This window comes from Erinaceus europaeus, chromosome 9, assembly GCF_950295315.1.
Source record: "Erinaceus europaeus chromosome 9, mEriEur2.1, whole genome shotgun sequence".
Taxonomy (NCBI): domain Eukaryota; kingdom Metazoa; phylum Chordata; class Mammalia; order Eulipotyphla; family Erinaceidae; genus Erinaceus; species Erinaceus europaeus.
The window spans coordinates 77,984,794-78,005,305 of record NC_080170.1 but is presented as its reverse complement, the minus strand read 5'-3'; the positions used below and the strand labels follow the sequence as shown (position 1 = coordinate 78,005,305).

The 20,512-nt window shown below is 43.0% G+C and overlaps 1 protein-coding gene across 1 annotated transcript in view; it reads right to left on the bottom strand.

The window, feature by feature from the left end:
• MYLK (myosin light chain kinase) overlaps positions 1–20,512 on the bottom strand; it is a 348,762-nt gene that overhangs the window by 328,007 nt on the left and 243 nt on the right. The window lies entirely within an intron of this gene.

Here is a 20,512-nt window from a genome sequence, read left to right as displayed (position 1 = left end):
TAGTCTGTGTCTTGTAGATACAAACTTATTTTATAAGGTTTGGTTCCAAGCAGTCTAGGATCTATTGGCCTTTCTATCTTTGTTAAGAATGACTGATGGGCTCTCTGCCAGGCTGGTAACAGTAAGTGCCACCCACAGGAGATGAAGTACCCTCATGGGTCTCATCAGAGCTTACTAAAGGAGACTCATCACACTAACAGGCTACTTGGCAATATGGAAGAACGGTTTTGAAAAAAAAGAACATCATACCTTTCCACCTGGTAATGCTGTTCTTGGAATATAATCCAATAAAATTATACAACAGAAAAAAAAAAGGAAGAGAAAAAGAAAGAAAGCATTTGAGCAAAGATAATTATAGGAGCATTTCTCATTGTAATGGGATAAACATTAGAATTTTTTTTTCAGAACCAAAAGAGTCATAATAATACCTAAGATTTTTGAGCCCTTACTATATAGCAGGCCATATGTGAAAGGTTTCACTTGGATTATTTTGTCTTACCCTCACAAAATTTTTGTGACATAGGTGAATTTAGAGGTTTCATATATAAAGAAAACTGTCTTAGCACCACACCATTAGGAAGAAGTAACTATACTTTGTATTCTCTGCTTAATCAGAGTTTTAACTTTGCTGTGTCCCTGTAAAATCAAGCAAATTATTTTAACAAGCCTTAGGATTTCAACTATGAAATGGGACTAAAAGTGACATCATGAAATTTACAAACATTAAATGCCAAATATGTGAAAGCATTAAGCACTATCCAAATTGTAAAGCATTAGCCGAATATAAAGTACTTACAGCTGCTCAATAACTCAGAATATCTTCAGAGTCTAATTGTAGCCTAGTTTCCATGCCAAATTGAACAGTCAGTATTTTATTTTTCATGTTGTAGAGGATTAACATTGTCTTTTTTAAAAACCAGTGGTGTTATAAACAGATCTGTATTTTAATGTACATGTGATCATTCCAGGGTGACAAAATTGGAACTTTATCTAATTCCCTATCCTCAACTAGTTTTATGAGTATGCTAATAAAATCTTGGTCTGATTCCTCCAGACAGTGGACCTTTAACTCACTGACTTTCTGCAGAAAAAGCAGCAGCCTCATCCACTAAGAGCTGTACCCAAGGGTCTGGAACCTTGGCTAGAGGAAAGCAGAGATGGCAGCATGCACAAAGAGGTAGAGCATTCTGATGGCAATTGAGATGACCCTCCTGACCCTTCCATCACTGGGCAGCTAAAAGGATGGCATAAACATGACCTGATAACAATGAGAACATATGCAAGTATATGGAGGGCTAGTACCATCTCCAAGTCTTAGGGGCTTGGCACCAGCAAATCCTAGGAAATAATGTAATCAGTTCTACTAACCAGGGATCTGGCACCACTTGGGATTCCTGCTCCCATCCCAGTGAACTAAACTGAAAAACACAAAGACAAAAGAACCAAACAATTCTAGGCATCACTAAACCTGGAAGTCAAATCTTCCTAGCTCCTGATCAAAATCAGAGACTCAGACCCTCAGTTATCCCTTCCCACCCTTCAGGAGAAATTACTAGGCTACCACTCTCTCCCAGACATACACACACACTAACAATTTCCTAATGAATGTTCCCATTATGTTTGGAAGTTGTTTTATAATTCTCTGTACACCTGTCCACCACACCCTATTTTATATCCTTTAAAGCTCCTTTTTCCTCCCCAAGCCAAGAAAGAGTAGGGGATTTTAAAATGTATCATTCACAACAAAGCTGGGGAGTTGTGAGCATCCTTATTTCATTCAAAAAATTATTTTAACCTTATTTATTACAGAGAGAGTGTGTGTGTTCCATGAGGCAAGGAGTAAAGAAAGAAGCCAGATCATCACTCAATAAAAGTCCAGTGCTCTGCCAGCTGAGCTATGTACCCACACTTGAGCATCTTAAATTTTTTTTTCCTTGCCACCAGGGTTATTATTGGGGCTTTGTGCTGATACTACAAATCCACTGTTCCCAGCAGTTTTTTTTTTTTTCCCTTTTCTTCTCCTTCTCCTTCTTCATCTTCTTCTTTATATTTTAGACGACATTGGACATGTTCAGGATGGTATGGCCGTAGACAAAAAAATTTTTTATTAATTAATTTATTTTAATGAAAGTGAGACCAGAGCACTGCTCAGTGCTGACTTAATAGTGATGCAGGGACTGAACCTAAGACCTCAGTCTCAGGCACATAAGTCTTTTTGCATAACCATTATGCTATCTGCCCAGTTCCATTTTTCTTTCTATTTCATTAAATAGGCTAGGGAGAAATTGAGGGGTAAAGACGGAGGGAGAAAGATAGACATCTGCAGACTTGCTTCACTGCTTGTGTAGTTTCCTCCATGCAAATGGAGAGTGGGACCTGAAACCCATGGCTTTGTGCATGGGAACATGTGTGCTCAACATGTGTGCTGCCTACTGCTAGTACCCTATCTTCATTTTATATATGAGTGAATGGAAGTTTATACTAGTTAAAAAAAAATTTCCCAGGGTATCCCATGAAGTAAACCATTAAACTGGGATTCAAATCCAGTTGCAAAGTCACCCATGTGACCCTCCCAATCAGTGAAGAGAAGCAGCTGAGAAGGACTCTACAGTTTGCCTGTACAAGATCTGTCTGGGGCACTGTTGTCTCCATAGCACTATGTGGTCTACGCACAGCCAGCCAGATCTGAAGGCCAGATTATGAAGGTCAGAAGTGCTCACCCTTAGGAGCCAGGTGAGCTTGGCCCTCCCCCCTTCACCTCTCTCTCTCTCTCTCTACACACACACACACACACACACACACACAGCCCCCCACACACACACAAAGGATCTGTCAGATTCTTCTAGAGCACTAGCACTAGGTTGGCATCTGAATGCCTCAGTTCCAAGACTTGGCATTCAGTGTACCAACCACAACCCTAGGAAAATGAGAGAGTAATTAAAAAGTAGTGGCTCATGGACCAAACTTAAGCCATGTTTCCAAAATAGCCTCCAAAATGAAAGATCAGCCTCCACCTATATTATCACCACTAGGGCCAAACTCCTCTACACAACCCCATTTCCTCTGGGTCCCTGAGAAGATCCATGAAGAGAATTCAAGAGGCAACACCAGTGTGCTCAGTTGCTGCTACCAAGCCACAAAGGTTCACTAGCCATCCTTTACATGCCGTGGCCTTTTTGTTTTCTTTCAGATAGAGACAGAGAAATAGGAGCCAGGTGGCAGTGCACCTGGTTAAGCACACACATTACAGTGCACAGGACCCGGGTTCAAGCCCCTGGTTCCCACCTGCAGGGGGAAAGCTTAATGAGTGGTGAAACAGGGCTGCAGGTGTCTCTCTACCTCTCTGTCTCCCCCACCTCAATTTCTCTCTGCCTATATCCAATAATATATAAATAAATCAGTAAAATTTAAGAAAAAAGAGAAACAGAGAGGGAAAGAAAATGAAGGGGGGAGAAAGAAAGACAGACACTCACAACACTCACTGTTCCAGTTTCCCCTTGCAGGCTTAAACCCAGGTCCTTGTGTATGGTAATATGTGAGCTCTATTGAGTACACCACTGCCTGGTCCATGAGGTGACTGCTTCTAATGATAAAACAGACTGAAGAACTGAGAATATTTTATTATTGTCTCTTTTCAGAAAGTTCATCCATGTCTGCTCTAAAATAATGGGAGAGCCCTTTTAGCCCTTTTAAAACTGTGGGGCCGGGTGGTGGCGTACCTGGTTGAGTGCACATGTTACAAGGTGCAAGGGCCCAAGTTCGAGCCCCCAGTCTCCACTTGCAGGAGGAAAGCTTTGAGAGTAGTGAAGCAGGGCTGCAGGTGTCTGTCTGTCTCTCTTCCTCTCTATTCCCTCTTGATTTCTGGCTGTCTGTACCCCAAATAAATAAATAAATAAATAAATATAATAAATAAAAGACTGTAGTAACTCCAATCCATCTCATCTCCTTTGTCTGCAGACCAGGATCAGAGGCAGATGAGTATGAGGTTCCTAGACAATCAGCACCAGAGACCAAATACAGCCTTCCATGTAGAATGAAGCCTAAGATATACTTCTTTTTCCCATGGGCTTCACCCACAGGCAAAAGCCTCAAAGTTCCCTGGAAAAAACATGGCACAAGCTTTTATTAAAGTTCTCATAATAAATGATTAAGGTAGAAACACTGGGTATATGCCTCATAATTCCTCTTTTTAACCTAAGTCTCCCAGAAAAGGAGAACACTGGAGATCTTGAATAAATTATTTAAATTTCCATTTTAGCAAGCTAATAAAGGACAACTGATTCAAGGAAAAGAGAGGGAAGGAGAGAGAGGGAGAAGGAGAGAGAGGACAGATGACTAGATTAAAAAGTGGTAGGATAGGGGCCGGGTGGTGGTGCACCTGGCTAAGCGCATATTACGGTGAGCAGGGACCCAGGTTCAAGCCCCCACTCCCCACCTACAGGGAGAAAGTTTCATGAGTGGTGAAACAGGGCTGCAGGTGTCTCTCTGTCTCTCTCCCTCTCAATTCCTCTCTGCTTCTATGCAATATTGTTGGTATGCATGAGACCCCTTCTGTTTCATTTGGTTTAAATCCCCCCTGCTTAACACTATTCTATTTACATAACCACTGTTAACAAGTACCACCCTCCCTCCAGGGCATTGGTGGTTCAGTGATAGGATTCTCACCTGCTCCACCCCCTCCTTGTCACACTCTGATTTTCACCAGTCACTTTTCTCTCCACCCTGTCTATGTCACATCCTGTTTCCACCTTACTTGGCAAGTATATATATATAAAGACAGCATTGTGAGTTTTACAGTACCTTGAGTTTAGCTTAGCTCAGCTTAGATTGGGCTGCGTCCTGAATGAATAAAGAGATACTGCCTACAGCTCAACCATGAGTCCCTGGTCATCTGTTACCCGCCCATGAAGCCAGCCCGGCGAAAACGACATAACCCGTCGAAAACAACCTATGGTGCTACAATGTGGGACTGGACCTGCGCAACTCCCAGATAAGTGAAGACTTTGCCTACCTATGCACTATGGTCTTCTCTTCTACTTATGAAGAGGTTTGCCAAAGCCTCTACTGTTTCATCATGAGACAGTTTCTCTGTCTCTGGAACATTTTACTCTGGGCCACACAATATATAAATAAATAAAAATATTTTTTAAAAAAAGAAGTGGTGGGATATATATTCAATGAAACACTATTCCAAAATCAAAAAGAATGAGATTATATCATTTGGAACAAAATGGATAGAACTACAGGTGATTCTACTGAGTAAAATAAAGAGATGGCCAGGTGGGGTTCAAACCCTGACCCTTGTGCATGGTGAAGTTTGTATTCTACCAGGTGAGTCATATCCTGCTCTGATCTTAGATTTCTCATCCCCCAGAATGGTGACCAATAAATTGTTGTTCATAAGCTACTCTATCTGTGACTTTTCTTTGCTTTCTTTTTTTTTTCTTTTAATTACCACCAGGGTTTAGTGCAGGCACAATCAACCACTCCCCCAGTGACTTTTTTTTTTTTTTTGCTTTCTATTTTATTTAACAGGGACAGAGAGAAACTGAGAGACAAGGGGGATGTAGAAGAGAAAAAAAATTAGGTATTTGCAGACCTGCTCTACCTGCATCCCCTCTGCAGGTAGGGAGTAGGGTAGGGAGGGGGGCTCAAACTTGGGTTCTTGCATATGGTAATATGTGCACTTAGCCAGGTGCATCACCACCTGGCCCCCATGTGATTTTTTCATTAAAGCTGCCTGAACAGACTAAGACACTGACCCTTTAAGGAAAAGTTTGCCAACACAGGACAAAAGAAAAGGAAAAAAAGTTCATCTCAGAAGATTAAAAAACAAAAAGCACTTGAAAAAAGGCAATATCTCATACAAAAAAAATAAAGTAATAGGACAAGGGAGATCTCAACATTAGAGCACAGGACTTGTGTGCCTGAGGTCTCAGAGGCTCAAGGTTCAACCCTCAGCACTTGCCAGAGAAGAAAGTGCACTAATCTCTTCTCCTCTTGTCTCTTATCCTCTATCATAAAAATAAAGAATGAAATATTTTTTAAAATATCAGAAAACTAGGGATTCAGGTGGTAACGCAGTGGGTTAAGCACAGTGGTGCGAAGTGCAAGGACCAGCGTAAGGATCCCGGTTTGAGCCCCCAACTCCCCACCTGCAGGGGAGTCGATTCACAAGTCTGCAGGTGTCTATCTTTCTCTCCCCCTCCTTGTCTTCCCCTCCTCTCTCCATTTCTCTCTTTTCTATCTAACAACGATGACATCAATAACAACAACATTAATAACTACAACAATAAAACAAGGGCAACAAAAGGGAATAAATTATATATATATATATATATATATATATATATATATATATATATATATATATCAGAAAACTAGCAGTAGAAGGAAAGTTACTCAACCAGATAAAAAACATCTTAAAATATCCTTCCGCTAACATCAACATTGACTATAATAGCATCAATCTTAAGATTGGAAATAATGCAATACTTGCTTTCATCACTCCTGTTTAATTCATTCTTTAGAACAAAATGAACATATTGAAGCAAAAGAAATAAACAAAAGTTAAACTGGACTGAAAACTAAAACTTCTGGGGCAAAGATATAGCTCACCTGGTAGAGTACCAGCTTTAACATTTGCAGAGTCCTGAGTTTGAGCTATGATATCACAAGGGTGCCTTAGCACCTGGGGAAGTTCCATGGATAGTAGAGTGGTGCTATGATGTCTCCCCCTCTCTGTCTGTATCTGAAATAAAATGGGGGGGGAGTCAATTTGAGAGATGTAGAATCACAAATAAGTGAGACCCCACTTCAGATGCCACTTTCAAGTCCAGTCACCTCTGCTGATGATCAGTCAGCTAAAGATTGGGGATTCCAGTAACCCCAACTGGGTTTCATTAATTTGCTAGAGTGGATCACAGAATCCAGAAAAACATTTTACTTGCTACATTGCTGATTTATTATAAACAGATATAGTTCAGGCACAGTCAAATGAAAAAGATGCAACTTGGGAAAGGGCACAGGGACTCCATGCCCTCTTCAGAGGTCCTATTCTCCCTTAAATCCCCATGTGTCCGCTAAACTTTACAAACCCAGGGTTTTGGTGAAGGCTTCGTTATACAGGCATGATTGGTTAAATCATTAACCACTGGGGAATGATTGAATCTCCAGCCCTTCTCCTGTCTCTAAAGGTGAATGGAAGGGTCTGAGAGGTGGTGCACACAGTTGAGCACATACATTACCATGCTCAAGGGCTTGAGTTTAAGTCCTTGGTCCCTACCAGCAGGTGGAAGCCTCATGAGGGATGACTTGATCTTTCTCTCTCCCTCTCTAACTTCCCCTACACTCTCAATTTCTCTCTGTCCTACCAAAGAAAAAGAAAAGGGAAAAAAAAGGGGCCACCTAGAACAGTGGATTCCTAATGCTGGTACTGAGCCTCAGTGATAACCCTGATGCCTACTGGCAATTTAAAATAATAATAATAAGTGAGTAAATAAATGTAAATGGATGAGCTGAAAGTTCCAACCCTCCAAGAGGTTAGTTCTCTTGGCAACCAATCTCTGCCCTTAGGCACTTACCTAAAGCTGCTTCTTTAACGTAACAAAAAGCTTGTTTTATCATTCTCCTCTCAAAGAAATTCCAAGAGCTTTGGGATCTCTGTACCAGAAAAGGGACTAAGGACCAAATATATATTTATTATAAATCATAATATCACACAAACATTGACAAGGATGTGAAAACCATTATCTTCATACACTGTTAGTGGGAATGTGAAATGAAGGGCCAGGTGGTGGCTCACGCAGTAGACTGCATGTGTTATCTTATGTGAGGACTTGGGTTCAAGCCCCTGGTCCCCAACTATAGGGAAGAAACTTCATGAATAGTGGAGCAGTGCTGCAAGTGTCTTTCTTCTTGGTCTCTCTCCCTATTTCTGTCCATATTCTCTATCAAAACGAAATAAAAAGGAAAGAAAAAATGGCCACCAGGAATGGTGGAGGCATGTAAGCACTAACCCCCATACCAATCAGCAATTCTACCTCTCTCTCTCTCTCTCCATATATATAAATGTATATGTATATTTTGCCTCCATAGTTATTGCTGGGGCTCAGTGCCTGCACCACAATTCTGCTCCTGGAGGCTATTTTTCCCTTTTTTTTTTTCATTGCCCTTGTTGTTTTTTATCTTTGTTGTGGTTATTATTATTGATGTTATTAATGTTATTGTTGTTGGGTAGGACAGAGAGAAATGGAGAGTGGAGGGGAAGACAGAAAGGGGGAGAGAAAGATATCTGCAGACCTGCTTCACTGCTTGTGAAGCAACCAGGGGCCCTGCAGATGGGGAGCTGGGACTCAAACCAGCATCCTTATGCTGGTCTTTGTGCTTCGCGCCATGTGCGCTTAACCCACTGCACTACTGCCCAACTCCCTACCTCAATATATTTACCTGAGTGAAACAAAAACTTAAAATTCACATAAAATCATGTACACAACTAGTCAAAGTATGCCCTGAACTGGAAATAACCTAAACAACCTCCAATTGGTGAACAGAGAAGCACATTCCAATATATTTATTCAATGAAGTAATCAAAGAAGTGATCTACTGACACTCCCACCATGGATGAATCACAAATACATTAAACCAAGTGAAGGAAGGCAACCTAAAAAAGCTACATAATATGTGAACCCATTTACATGACATTCTGAAAAAAGCAATATTAAAGTGCCTTTTTATGGAGCAGCAGACAGGAAGTTCTTTGAAATTTTCTGTTGAATATTTCCACTTTGCCTATCAGCCTATTCTTCAACCCAATGTACTATGCACTTGTGGTTGTCACATACTAAAAGAGCACAAAGATGAATCATGGCCTTTGCCCTCAGGAATTCACTGCCCAGCTGACCTCTTGGCACAACGGTGTCTGACTCCAGGAATTCACAGCCAAATAGAACACTGTACAATACCAACTCCTTTACTGATAACAGTTACTTACCTGCCCACAGCCTCCTCAGGTAAAGCAAAGAAGGGCCAGTCACCGTTTACAGATGCACATGTAGAGACCTGGGAAACACTCCAAACACAGCCTCTTCCTGATTTTTCACACTTTGTTGGAAGCCATTACATCTAGTTTAGCTCTAAAAAGGGAGAACCACTCTTGCCAAGATCAGTGGAGATGACCAAGGCCTCAGACTGTGCATAAAGGGGAGAGATCCTGGCAATGATGACCCAAACAAGGAAGACCCAGGTGCCTGCCATAGGTGTCTGCCATAGGTGTCAAGTCTTCATATTAGGTTTGAGGGGCCAGAATTTTAAGGGGAGGTGGAATTTGTGTAGGCAGATCTGAGATACACAGAGGTTCTGACAGACAGATAGATGGTGGTGATAACAGTTGAGCTAGATAAAAGAGGGAACATTCATCTCTGTTCCCCAGGGCACATCTGACTAAACTACAGTCTTCAAAGGCTCTGGGGAACCAGGAGGAGCAGATGATGGAATCAAGTTACATCCACATCTCTGGCCTCAGTCAGACATTCCCACCCCATGGCCATCCTCCATATTCTCACAGAGCAATGTGAGAACAAGTTTGGCTGGTTCTGGTTCTGAAAATCCCCTGACTTCTGAGACCATGAGTTCTACTTCAGGACAGTACAGATGTCAGAAGGATAGGTCTCCACCTAAAAAGTCCACCATGTCAGAATTAGGAAATCAACTGCAACAAATGAAACACAAGGAAAGCACACAAAATCCAGGGAACCCAAAAGTCTCCCATGAGGCTGGGCTTTCACTCTAACTAAAGATTTGCTTCTCATTGTTTTCGGTCTAGCATAAAATGAAAACAAATCACTTCCAGGAATATTCTGGGTAGCACTGGGAAAACAAGTCTAAAATGAAAACCACCCCTACATAAATCTCAGGGCAAGAAGGCCTGCATGGCTGAGAGCTTTACCACAGGGTCAAAGGTGTTGCACTAGGTTCCATCAACGGAGGAACTGAGAGTTTCTAGAAACTGGAGCCTAGTGTTCCCCATCTTCCTCTCTCATAGCCAATGCCCACACTCCCAGTCCATGCCCTTCCTCCTCTTCCTTACCCTCCTCCTCCTTCCCATCATCTTTGAGGTCTTCCCTAACTACACCTAGCTCCTGAATTTCTTGCCACCCTTAATTTCCCAAATTGAGTCTCTATCACAGAACTTGTCCCAGTTTCCTAATTACTTCATACATGTTAGTTACTTCCCCCATAGAGATCCAAAGTTTCATGGACATACTTCCTTTGTTTTATAAGCCTCCACAGGTCTAGGTGAATAGGAGTACATAATAGCCACAGAGAATACTACTCCAGGTGTATGGCAATAGTTACACTTTGTGTTGTGCCTGTTGCTTATATTCACAGGCTCATTTAACTTTTCTTACCTCACTGTCAGATAAGGAACTACAGTCATTCACAGAGGCTAAGCATCATACCTAAAAGCATTCAGTCTGACAGCGAAAGGGGTGGCCCTGAACCCAACACCAAAGATCACATTCTACCCCCGTGCTATTTCTTCCCCAAATCAGGAGAGCTATTCTGTACTAGAAATCTCATTCTGAAACAAAGCAAATGGCATAGCCAACTATGAAAGCTCAGAACTTTAGGTATTTAGTTTCTAAAATGTTCAAAAACAACTAAGGTCCTGGATTGACAACCAGAGTTAGATCTGGGGAGGGGGAGGGAAGAGCCAGGGGTGAAGGGAAATAGAGAAGCAGATCTGAAAGAAAGAAAATCCTCTCCTCATCCCTTTTCTTTTGTCTCCAGAGGGCTCTGCACTCAAGGACCCAAGAGAAGAGAGGAGGGGAAAGAGGAGGGAAAAAAGGAGGACAAAAGTGCCAGTGGTGGAGGGTGGGAATAGCAGCTGAATATAAACAGAAAGTCTCACAGTTCCCTACTAGGGGTACCCATTGTGAGCATTAACCTCCAGACACCCAGGAAAAGGAAGCAGGAGGGCAATGAAAATAAGTGGTGTGCACACAGACCCAGTCCTTGAGGGTATAGATCAACCTGTCAATGCCCATATCCAGAGGAGAAGCAATTACAGAAGCCAGAACTCCTACCTTCTGTACCCCAAAAACAATTTTGATCCATGCTCCCAGTGGGGGAGAAGTGATAGGAGGAAGAGAATAAGAGGGCTCTGCACTCCATCTCCAGTTAACCCTTGTCTGCAACCTTGGGAGAACTGCTGTGGCTTGTAATGAAGGCTTTGGGGATTCATAGCTCTGGTGGAATCTAGTATTAGTATGGAATTATATCCCTGTTGACATGTAATTTTGTAAATCTATATTAAATCACTAATAATTTTTTTTTAAAACAACCAGTCTTCTCCCCATCCCACAAACTGCAAAAAGGAAGCAATGCTTACTAGCCCTCCTCCCACTCTAGACTCACAGGGCTGGCTTTCACTATTACACAAGGGTAGAAGCCCTGGCACATCAGGCACATATAGCAGGGTAGGAAGGATGCCTCTGCTGGCCTTTAGTGATGAACATATTAGACTCTAGTGAGAACTGTACTTGCTCAACATGTTGGCTTGAGACAAACAGGACAGTATGAAGCCTAAATTAAAAAAAAAAATACAGAGAAGCAAATGTAGAACAGCACAAGTGGGATAAGTGAGTGTGGTTCCTTGGCAGACTCCACTGAGCACTCTCTCCTTTCTATGAATATGAGGCAGGAAGCAGGAGAATTGGTGAGGAAACAAAAGTTATATGGTCTGGGAACCTGTCACAGTATGGCTGCAGTGTCCTTACTCTGAATTATATTAGGTGGCCCCTAGAGTCTAAGCTCATATGCCACTCATGTTTCCCATTCAAATGGACACATCTGTGGCCTCAGGCAACATTCTCTGTCAGAGGAAAAAGACATAATAATCAGTTGGGCTAGGAGAATGTCTTCTGTTGGGAAAGGTGATGTTCTAAGTGTCATGCTCCAAATTTCACTACTCTTACAGGAAATACAGGCAGATTTTCATTTTATTTTATTTTATTTTATTTTATTTTATGAATGACTTAATGATTGACAAGATTGTGGGATAAGAAGGGGGTACAACTTCATACAATTCCCACCACCAGAGTTCCATAACCCACCCCCTTCATTGCAAGGTTCCCTATTCTTTTCTTTTTTTAAAGAAGAAAGTGATTTTATTTAAAAATGTAAAATAATTTTTATATTGACTTAATAATTATCAACAAGAGCACACAGGATAAGAGGAGTACAATTCCATATATATGTGAAGTTCTCTATTCTTTATCCCTCTGGGAGTATGGACCAAAGATCTTTATGGGGTTCAGAAGGTAGATAGCTAGATTTTTTTTTTATTTAAGAAAGGATTAATTAACAAAACCATAAGGTAGGAGGGATACAACTCCACACAATTCCCACCACCCAATCTCCATATCCCACACCCTCCCCTGATAGCTTTCCCACTCTCTATCCCTCTGGGAGCATGGACCCAGAGTCATTGTGGGTCGTAGAAGGTGGAAGGTCTGGCTTCTGTAATTGCTTCCCCGCTGAACCCAGGCATTGACTGGTCAGTCCATACTCCCAGTCTGCCTCTCTCTTTCCCTAGTAGGGTGTGTCTCTGGGGAAGCTGAGCTCCAGGACACATTGGTGGGGTCTTCAGTCCAGGGAAGCCTGGCCGGCATCCTGATGACATCTGGAACCTGGTGGCTGAAAAGAGAGTTAATATACAAAGCCAAACAAATTGTTGAGCAATCATGGACCCAAAGGTTGGAATAGTGGAGAGGAAGTGTTAGGGGGATACTCACAGACAGCTAGATTTTAAGAATGAACAATTTTTCAACATGTGTATGTTGATTTGAATTAGGAAAACTCATGTAGGCTTCCAAGTGTCTGAGTATATAATTCCAGAATACCAAGTGTTGTTCTCAGAAAGACATTCCACATGTTCATGGGGCCTCTGGATCCCTACCACAAGTCAGGCTATATTCTCAAAACTTCCAGATGCCATCAGGATGTTGGCCAGGCTTCCCTGGACTGAAGACCCCACCAATGTGTCCTGGAGCTCTGCTTCCCCAGAGACCCACCCTACTAGGGAAAGAGAGAGGCAGACTTGGAGTATGGACCGACCAGTCAATGCCCATGTTCAGCGGGGAAGCCAGACCTTCCACCTTCTGCAACCCACAACGACCCCAGAGGGATAGAGAATGGGAAAGCTATCAGGGGAAGGGGTGGGATATGGAGATTGGGTGGTGGGAATTGTACCCCTTCTACCCTATGGTTTTGTTAATTTATCCTTTCTTAAATAAAAAATAAATTAAAAAAAAAAACTAACTGTTTCACATACTCTCAACTCATACTTTCAAGAAAAAAAAAAGTAGTAGGATTAAAAACTGAGTACAAATAATCCCAGAGCATTCACAATCTGTTCCTCTGAGGCTCAGGAAGACTCTTCCCCCACGTTAAACTCTGCTAGGGTCTCTTCCCTCAGCATCATCTCTGGCCTGCCTCCTTTGTGACTGACTAGTCTTTGCAGCAAACTTCCTGCAAATACCAGCCAGGGCCCCTGCAAACAAACCCGTCTGCAAAGTTGCAGGCAACAGTTGCATACACTGAGACTTAAAATTAGACCAGGGCCTTCAGAGAGTTCTAGTCTGCCCTCTATAATACACCAAGATTTGACACCCCCTAGCCCCCAGAAAAGAATCTCTGATAAGAGGGTCAGAAACTCTCATAACAAATAAATAATAATAATATGGGTAGCACTATTCCAAGGCCCCAGCTATCCCGCTCTTCAGCTACCCAGTTATTGCATAAAATAAACCAAATGAGGAAAAGCATATGGACCAGCATAGATATTTCAACACTGGATGAACTAAACCCATGCTTAGCAGTTGAGTTGTACCCCTGTTATCTTATAATTTTAAACATCTGTTGGTATGCTTCTAATTCTGCTTCTAAAACCCTTTCTGTTTCATTGGTTTAATCCCCCCTGCTTAACACTATATTCTATTTACATAAACCACTGTTAACTAAGCACCACCCTGCCTGCAGGGCATTGGTTTAATCCCCATTGATTCATGATGCCTTTTTGCTCCGCCCCCTCTCGTAGTATACCCTGATTTGCACCAGTCTCTTTTTGCTCCACCCTCTGTATGTCACATCCTGTTTCCACCCTACTTGGTGAGTATATATATAAGGACAGAATTGTGATTATATATAGTTTAGATAGCTTAGATTGTGCTGCGTTCCACATGAATAAAGAGATACTGCGTACAGCTCAGCCATGAGTCTCTGGTCACCTCTGTCTCCTGCCCACGAAGCTAGCCCAGCATAAATCAATATAACATCACTAATACATTTTTTTAAAAAATAATTCTAGCCTTGGAGATAGCATACAGGGGAGGGCACCTGCTCTCCCAATCATAAGATACAGGTTGGGGGAGTCGGGCTGTAGCGCAGCGGGTTAAGCGCAGGTGGCGCAAAGCACAAGGACCGGCATAAGGATCCCGGTTTGAACCCCGGCTCCCCACCTGCAGGGGAGTCGCTTCACTGGCGGTGAAGCAGGTCTGCAGGTGTCTATCTTTCTCTCCTCCTCTCTGTCTTCCCCTCCTCTCTCCATTTCTCTCTGTCCTATCCAACAACGACAACAACAATAATAACTACAACAATAAAAAAACAACAAGGGCAACAAAAGGGAATAAATAAATAAAACAAATATTTAAAAAAAATTAAAAAAAAAAAAGATACAGGTTGGAGCCCCCAGCCCTCCACCATATGGCAGTACTATGGCACTGGGGGAAGCTCTGGTGCTGTGGTGTCTCTCTGTTGCACTCTCATATGATCTGGTATCCTTTTCAAATCGGAGACAGACATGTACATCCTAGTTAAAGTCCCCAGTGAACCCATTACCCATCCCAGCAGCCAGCCACTCCTCATCCAGGGCCAACTGCCAGGGCTCCTACCTGCTGACTATAGGCTCTTGGTCATTGGGGGTTGAGGGTGTACAGCAAATGGGTCAGCCTCACTCTAAGCACCAGAAAGAACATTCTATGTTGGTTTAGGGCACTGCAGGGTCAGAAACCTCACCCTCCAAAGTTGCTGCAGTGTGCAGGGCTGGGAAAGAGACTAAAACTAAGGGAAGGAAGAGGGGTCAAGAATTTAAAAGAAAAGAGGACGATTAAAAGTCAATAAAGGGAGTCGGGCAGTAGTGCAGCGGGTTAAGCGCATATTGTGCAAAGTGCAAGGATCGGTGTAAGGATCCCAGTTCGAGCCCCTAGATCCCCACCTGCAGGGGAGTTGCTTCACAAGTTGTGAAACAGGTATGCAGGTGTCTATCTTTCTCTCCCCCCTCTGTCTTTCCCTCCTCTCTCTATTTCTCTCTGTTCTATCCAACAACAACGATGACATCAATAATAATAATGACAACAACAAGGACAACGAAAGGGAGTAAATAAATATTTTTTTAAAAAGTTATAATTGAAAAGCTTCTGCACAGCCAAAGAAACTATCACACAAAGAGACTCCTCACAGAATGGGAGAAGATCTTCACATGCCATACATCAGACAAGAGACTAATAACCAAAATATACAAAGAGCTCAGCAAACTTAGCACCAAAAAAGCAAATGACTCCATCCAAAAACGGGCAGAGGATATGAACAAGACATTCACTTCAGAGGAGATCCAAAAGGCTAACAAACATATGAAAAACTGCTCCAGGTCATTGATTGTCAGAGAAATGCAAATAAAGACAACATTGAGGTACCACCTCACTCCTGTGAGAATGGCATACATCAAAAAGGACAACAGCAACAAATGCTTGAGAGGCTGTTGGGGGGGGGAGGAACCTTCTGCACTGCTGGTGAGAATGTAAATGGGTCCAGCCTCTCTGGAGAGCAGTCTGGAGAACTATCACAAAACTAGACATAGACCTTCCATATAACCCAGTAATTCCTCTCCTGGGGATATACCCCAAGGATTCCATAAGGCCCAATCAAAAAGATATGTTTACACCTAGTTCATAGCAGCACAATTCATAATAGGTAAAACCTGGAAGCTACCCAGGTGCCCAACAACAGATGAGTGGCTGAGAAAGCTGTAGTATATACACACCATTATGTATTATGCAGCTATTAAGAACAATGAACCCACCTTAGCTGACCCATCTTGGATGGAGCTAGAAGGAATTATGTTAAGTGAGCTAAGTCAGAAAGATAAAGATGAGTATGGGATGACTAACATAACACAACATAACACAACGTAACATAACATAACATAACATAACATAACATAACATAACATAACATCACATCAACGGAAGTGGAGAAAGAAGAACAGAAAGGGAAACTAAAACAGGATCTGATTAAATCGAGAGTAGGGCACCAAAGTAAAAACCCTGTGGTGAGAAGGAAGGTGGACATTCAGCCTCCCGGGGCAGTGGGGGTGGGATGGGACACAGTCTTTTGGTGGTGGAAATGGATGTTTATGTGCACTCCTATTAAAGTATAATCATATAAACCACTATTTAATTAATATGAGGGGGGAAGACTGATCATATGTCTCAAACTTTTTAAAACACAGACTGAGTCTTTTTAATACATAGGCTGAGTCTTTGATATGTGGACTCTCTCAAAAGTCTAGACCAGGTAGAACAGAAGCAACCAGTGGTACAGCTATATACAAGATGCTAGGTATTATAGAACAAACCCTAACAAAGAGACTTTTCAAAGTTAACCCAATTACCAAATAATGTGATGATAACAATAACAATCCATTGTCTTCTTGAACCCTAAGACAGCAGGAACCTCACATTTCCACTATAGAGCCTATATTTCCCCCAGTCCTGGAACCTTAGGGTGAGGCCCACTTTCCTGCATGCTTCTCTCAATGCATATCCAATAATATTGCATCTGCTGATTGCAACCTAATCAAGGCAATGAGTCCCACCCCAGCATGCTTCACTTCAGACTGTGTCCAAAGACTTCAGGTGTGGAATGAACCCTTCAGCTTCATCACTCGGGTGAGACCTTTCCTTTCATGGTATTCTCTAATTCCATTCCAGGTGGTCCACTCCCCAATAAAGTCCCCAAACCTAGATATAGACCAGGTCCCCTGAGATAGAGCATATGTTCACACGTGTCCATAAATCAGGGAAAAATATATACCTGAAAGCAGAAGTACACAAGAGTCTGCGGTGAGTACCCCCCAACACTTCATCTGCACTATTCCAGCCTTTAGGTCCATGATTGTTCAACAATTTGTTTGGCTTTGTATGCTAACTCTCTTTTCAGCCACCAGGTTCTGGATGCCAGCATGATGCCGACCAGACTTTCCTGGACTGACTACCCCACCAATATGTCCTGTAGTCCCGCTTCCCAGGAGACCCACCATACTAGGGAAAGAGAGGCAGACTGGGAATATGGACCGACCAGTCAACGTCCATGTTCAGCGGGGAAGCAATTACAGAAGCCAGACCTTCCACCTTCTGCAACCCACGACCCTGGGTCCATACTCCCAGAGGAACAGAGAATGGGAAAGCTATCAGGGGAGAGGATGGGATATGGAGATTGGGTGGTGGGAATTGTGTGGAGTTGTACGCCTCCTATCCTATGGTTTTATTTTTGTTAATGTCTTCTTTCTTAAATAAAATTTTTTAAAAGTTAAAAAGATAAAAAAAAAAGTTTAAAAACAGAGAGTCAGGCAGTAGCACACCAGTTTAAGCGCACATGGCACAAAGCTCAAGGACCAGAGCAAGGATCCCGGTTCGAGCCCCTGGCTCCCCACCTGCAGGGTGGTCACTTCATAGGTGTGAAGCAGGTCTGCAGGTGTCTATCTTTCTCTCCCCCTCTGTCTTCCCCTCCTTTGTCCATTTCTCTCTGTCCTATCTAACAACAACAACAATAAGAACTACAACAATAAAACAAGGGCAACAAAAGGTAATAAATAAATATTAAATTTTTTAAGTTAATAAAAACAAAAGCTATTTTACTGGAACCTGACATAGTTTTTTAGACAATCATAAGGTTATCAAAAGTACTCATACTTCCTCCAGAGTCTTGTACAGTGGATGCCTGATGTTTTGAAATAGGTGTTCTCAAACAGTCCTTTCAAGCCCTCACCACCGCCCAACTTGAAAACAAATTATTGACAAATTGTGAATTTTTATCCCTCCCCCCAAAAGAAAATTCACTAAGACAAGGGAGACTTTAGAATGGGATGGAACCTCCAAAGCAGGCACTCTACAGCTGGGGACACCTGAACATGGGGAGGAGAAGGGTGGTGACAGTGATCCAGACCTGGCACTATGCCCACTCTCCAGGTTGACACCCCCTGAGGTACTTCTACCCCCTTTATGCCCAAAGAAGCTGAACCTTTTTTTCTTTCAGATGATGATGTAGAACAGGGGTGAGAAACATTTTTCCTGTCAAAGGCCATGTAGATATTTATTATATCACTTATGGTCATACAAAATTATCAACTTAAAATTTAGCACTTAAATTGCCATAAAAAAAAAATCCAGTTGCCCTGGCAAGTTCAGACCAGATGATTTTGTTGGCCTGATAGGCTCAAGGTTGGATGTTCCCCAAACCTAGTGTAGAGGGTGCTCTCCCTCCTCAAACCCCTGCCACCAACCCCTACACACACACACACACACACACACACACACACACAAAAGAGCTTCTAGAAAACCTCTTCCACTCAGCAGTATATTCAGTTGAGCACACATTACCATGCCCAAGGACCCCAGTTCAAGCCCCCCAACCCGCACCTGCAGGAGGAAGCTTCCTGAGCAGTGAAGCAGTGCTGCACGAGTTTCTCTTCCTATCTCCCCTGTCTCTCCATCTCTATCCAACAAGTAAATATTTAAAAAGAAAAAAGAAAAGAAAACATTTCCCCATCAGCCCATCTATACATCTGAAATGCCACTCCAAAAAATTCTAGCCGTATGGATGGGGTAAACAGTTAATTTTATTCATAGATTTTTTTTTTCAACATTGGAAGCTGTCCTCTACCCTAATCCAACTTTCTAGCCCTATTCTCTACTCTGACACCATCCTCTCAGACAATATTTTTGTCCAACTCCATATAGCTAATATCAAACTCATACTACCATATGAGTTTGATATTAGCAAAAACTACCATAGTAGTGGGTTCCTAAGAACATGCCTAAAATGGACTTCCTAGCTTCTCTCCACCCTAAGATTCCTATTCTCGTCTGCTCTGTTTCTACTTTTTGGTTCCTGTTCCTTTCTGCCTTTCAGCACCAAGTTGCAGATGCTATCATGTTTCCAACCTGACTTCTCTGAGCAGACAACATTGCCAATGTGTCCTGGAATTTCACCTCTCCAGAGCCCTACCACACTAGGGAAAGATAGGAACAGGCTGGGGGTATGGATCGATCTGCCAGTGCTCATGTCCAGCAGAGAAACAACTACAGAAAACAGACCTCCCTTCTTCTGCACCCCATAAAGAATTTTGGTCCATACTCTCAGTGGGGGAGACGTGATAGAGGGAAGATGGCCAGAGGGCTCTGAACTCCAACTCCATTAGAACCCGGAGAGAGAAGAGGAAAAGGGGAGGGACATTTGGATGTACTAATAGGTCTATGTGTGACTTGGAAAGGAAGAGAATATGGGGCCATAGGAAAAACAAATGATCAAATTAGTTGTAGAAATAATAGTCAACCCATATCTGCAACCTTAAAAGAACAACTGTAACTTACAATGGAGGAATTCGGGATTCAGAACTCTGGTGGTGGGAACAGTGAGGATTGTACCTGTTATCCTGTAATTTTTGCAAATCAATATTAAAGCACTCATAACATTTTTTTTTTAAATTCTAGCCTTAGAGATAACATATCTGGGAGGGCACCTGCTCTACCAATCATGAGACACAGGTAGGTGCCCCCAGACCCCCACCACATGAGTATTTGGGCACTAGGGGAAGCTCTGGTGCTGTGGTGTCTCTATTGCAGTCTCTTTCGATGGGGGAGGGGGAAAATAGTGGGCCAGAGCAGTGAAGCAGCGGCGGCCAGCAGCCCCTTGGTCCGCGGAGTGAGCAGCCACACTTTGGGAGGAGCTCTGAAGCAGTTTCTCCCAGCCTGTCCGTCCGCAGCGTGGAGAAAGCAGCGCTGAGTGCAGGAGCCCGACTGGCAGCAGCCAGAGCAACGCAGCACCGCCCGCCACGCGCCACTTTTGCAAGGCTCTAGCCGTCGCCTTTACTGCCCGGCCCGCCGGGAGTCAAGCTGGGGCTGGGAACACCTTCGGGAGGCCGGGACATCCCAGTCCCCGAGCACCCCACCTCTCAAAAAGCAGAGCCAGGCTGCGTGGAGTATCTGTGGTCGACCGGTCGTCCTCTTTGCGTACCACCCCCCTCACCTCCGAACACACACACCTCCTCTCCACACGCAGGAGCCCCTAGCCAATGCTGGAGTTGGGCAGACATCCGATGGCTCCCGACCCCCGACTCCTAACCCCCACCCAGGCAGCACAACTGCCAGCGGCGGTTCCAGACAAAAGCGCC